General features: G+C 27.1%; 1 long non-coding RNA gene across 1 annotated transcript; it reads right to left on the minus strand.

Annotated features, from left to right (window-relative positions):
* Positions 1–1,168: 1,168 nt before the first annotated feature.
* Positions 1,169–2,155, minus strand: LOC126839915 (uncharacterized). Its single transcript, XR_007685996.1, has 3 exons — positions 2,103–2,155; positions 1,737–1,889; positions 1,169–1,358 (listed from the first exon to the last, which is right to left on the minus strand). It is a non-coding gene; the product is annotated as an uncharacterized LOC126839915 (long non-coding RNA).
* Positions 2,156–4,193: the final 2,038 nt, after the last annotated feature.

The following is a 4,193-nucleotide window of genomic DNA, read 5'->3' on the forward strand; positions in this document are numbered from 1 at the left end:
TATATAGGTACTTTAAACTTTTATTACGATTATAAATTATAATTATAAAAAATTACTAATTATAAAATATTACAACTTAGGTCTTATATGTAAAATTAAGGTTATAAAAAATTATCGTTGTACGATAACTATTAAGGAAGTAAGAAAACAATTTTCATAAATATTGCAGTAAAAAGAATATCGCTGTTTGTCGAATTTCTAATCATATTTATTAACTATAAGTTATCATTATTGATTTTTAATTTATTGCCAAAAGGAAAAACACTAAAAACAAAGTAGTTGATAGTGTCTTGTATTTTTGTTATTTTCTTTTTTCTTTTTTTTTTTTACTGCTATTGCGTTTATTTATTATTATTATTATTTTTTTTTTTAAGTAAGTGTAATAAGTTTGTCAAAATAAAATAAATATTTAACATATTCAAAAAAAAAAGTGTGCATAAGTTTTTGAAATATCCTTTTTTTCTGTCCGTTAAAACATTTAGCGTTTGGAGATTTAAGATTGTTAGCAGTAAGGAATGCGGAAAAAACTGCAAAACAAAGACTTACCACCCTTACTCCGGTCCTAAATTTTAAACTTTAAAAAATGTATAAGTGATTATTTAAAACTGGTTATTGACCTATCGACAATTTATTGAGCAATTTATTCACAATTTAAAATGTTAATCAAATATATGTAACCAATTAAATCGCATAAGTTCATAAGGATTTAACATATAAGTGATGGGGCTAAATTGTTAAAAATTATACAAAAATTGGGCAAAGTATAAGTAACTATAAGAGTACGAGTATAATAAAAAATAATTTGAAAAAGTCTAGGATCTTGTATTATATAGACTGGACCTTAGTTACCCATCTCCTGCTGTAGAGGGAATATACTGATCTATATTTAATCATTAGGATAAATATTGAAACATTTGATGGATTTTATCAGTCCCATTAGCTATAAAATGTATAAAAGTTCATAAACAACAACTTATATTTAATTTTAATAATGTATCCTACTTCTTCTTACTTATCTTACTTCTTCTTGTTAGTCTAAAACTTCAATTGCGGAGATAAATTTTAAAACAATTCATAAGTCTGTTTTATAACATAATAGATAAATTTATTGAATTCATAGCATAGTTTAATGAAATTTAGTACAATTTCCCTTATTTGTGTACTTTTGGATTTCGATTTCGCTTTCTATATGTAATCATTTCGTTAGCGCCAATTAACTTTAATATAAAATCATTTTCTCTGTTATAATACGAGATTCTCCATTTGTATGATAGTTCCCACCATTTGTCTGACAATGTAAAAAACAATGGAATTACATTCTCCTTGTTATAACTTATATTTTTAATAATGTGTTCGCCCTATTAACAAATAATACAACAATAAAAAAATGTATAATTTAACTTAAAACCAATCATAAGGACTCATTTAAAATATAAGTAAAGGTACAGCATAGGAACACACCAAAGTTTATGATAAAATGTATACAAATATATCTAAATTAATTTATTTGGCCGCAGCAATATTTTATTAAAGAGCAAAAAATATGAAATATTTAAAGAAACTAATGGTTTTAGTACATTTTTATTATGTCAACTTTTTAGATGAATTCGAATTAGATGTAAGTTATAATCTATAAATAATTAATTTTTTCGCACGAGTTAAGTCAGTGGTGGTAGAAAACGGAAGGGGATGTATGGAAAGCCCTCGCAGTCATAAAAAATACTTAAGTATATTACTTGGAGTTCACAGGTAATCTCTCGGTTATTATAATCTGCACTATAAAAAAATTGAACAGCATTTTCATTGCCACACAAATTAACGACATCGAATGTTCTAACATTAACGCAATCTATGTAATGCTCTTTGCATTTATTCAGCTCAAAATGCATCTGAAAAGACAAAAATATTTTTTTAATTGTATACATTTTTTAAAAGAAACAATTTGCATAAAAACCCAACACAGAGGCATCAAGCCAATCGAGGAGGTTCTGTTGGTGTAAAGTCTTTTATTATGTAAAAATGTTTGATATTAGATATTATAATGCCATATTTTAGTAAAAACTTATGAGGTACTCCGATAAGAATAATTAGTTTCTACGTACACGATATGCCACTACTTTCTTATAGAAATACACGTCAATGTCCAACATCTGTGTATCATAATACTGCTTAATAGCAGCTTCTTTTACTTCTCCATAAGACCGGTTGACGATTATTTCAAAATTAGTAAAACGAGCCTTATGTTGAATGGGTTGTAAGAAAATAGGCACGATATCCTGTTTAGAAAACGATAATTGTTTAAACATCAATTTCGATATTATAAGAACTAAAAGATTACCTTTGACCACGCAGAAAGTTTTAGTAGACATAATAAGTAACAGATTTTAATTATGAAACGCATTTTATTTGTATTTAAGTCGAACGGCGTTATAACTGGTCGACATACGGAATACGTTTGAAAGTATTTTTGACAATAATTATGAATGACAAGTTTTCCTATATTCATCGAATTGTTTGTTTTCGGATATTTGTACAACATAAATTGGTAGCAATCATCATTATATTGTATTCTGAACATTTTATTTGTTTACCTATAGTCTAAATCGTTATCCGTGTTTTATTGTGTGTAGGCAGAGGAAACACGGTCATTGGTGATGTACTTTTATTATAAAGTAGATAAAATCACTTTTAATTAAATGTGTTAGTTTAGATTTTTCCGTTTTCCTCGACACACAAGACGTGTACTTACAGATTTATTTAACTTTTTCAAAATATTGTAATGTATGCATTTCATTAACTTTTCAACTTGAGAATAATTGAATGAACATATTTTGACGGGTCAATTTTGAAATGTATTGTTATACATTATTGATGATTACAAACTCATTGTCTTTGTTACAAAACGAAACTCTCCATTTATATGACAATTCCCGTAATTTATCTGACAACGTGGAAAACAATTTTTTTAAGAACATTTTTCTTTATTTCTATTTTTCAAACGAAGTTTTAGGACTGAAGATCTAAAAATTAGATTGCCGACAGAGTGGGACTATAGCATGTAAGATTTTCTCGAAAATCCTAGTCAAACTTTTATTAAGAAAAAGCCAGTGTTGCTTTTTGTATTTTCATTATATTATTGATGACCATCGTATGGTTGTCAATGGCAATAGACAAACAACCTTAATCATATCCAACCATATAATACTCGACATTTAAATTTAAGCATATAATAGCTTTTACAATACATCAAAACATTTGAAAACGATTTTGTCACTTTCAGCTATAATAATTTCTGAAGTTTCGCAACCCCCCCCCCCTTCTGGATATACTCGGTCCCCAGTTTTACCCGACCCCGCTAAATAAATTTGTTTTTGAAAAAGGAAGCCTTTTTGCAATAAACAGAAACAGAAAAAAAGTATCGGCTGACAAATCGATCACTTTTGAAATGGAATAAGTGATGAATACCGAATTTTGGACGGATAGCTAATATTAATAAATTATAAATCTTAAGTTGAATAAAATAAAAAAAAATGTCTTATTTTATTGATGTCGATACTTAAAAAAAGTTGGTATATAGAAATAGTTACTCAGTTTAAAATACAATTTATTCAGGCTTTGTAATATTTTAGCTTACACGGAGTCCAGAAGGTATTTTCTGACAATTATGTGTTTTATTTGTGCCAGCTGTTGTTGTAACAAATCCTATCTTCCACATCTTATATTATTTATATTTTCCAATACGTTTTTTTTTACATATACAATATATCTAAAAATAAAATCAATTTCCAAACGCTTTCCTATTGAACTGTGTGACATACAATTGAAGGACACTTGTTAATTTGCTAAAAATCTGCCCACAACATCTCTCTTCGCACCCTGTCCAACGCTTTTTCAATTCAATGGATTTTTTTTTCATTCTAATATAAAATATATAATTATTTTTTTGAATTATTACCTACATAATAGTTTCCTTTGCAGAGTGGCTGGACTATAGGTCATGCAATGTGCGAATAGAAAATATTATAATTTGCTAAAAAATCTAATTATTTGCGAAGGTAATTTGAACAATTATTACAATGTCCTTCGATCAGATCATCTAGATATCAACAATTATTACTGCACGAAATATAAATTAAACTTCAACGTTAATGAAAAAAAATGTGTTTTAAAATTACAGCAATAATACACTATAA

This window comes from Adelges cooleyi, unplaced genomic scaffold, assembly GCF_023614345.1.
Source record: "Adelges cooleyi isolate 19-005CV unplaced genomic scaffold, UGA_ACOO_1.1 ACOO_flye_CR_arks_rails_tigmint_CR_PRNA_31, whole genome shotgun sequence".
In the NCBI taxonomy this organism is placed as follows: Eukaryota; Metazoa; Arthropoda; class Insecta; order Hemiptera; family Adelgidae; genus Adelges; species Adelges cooleyi.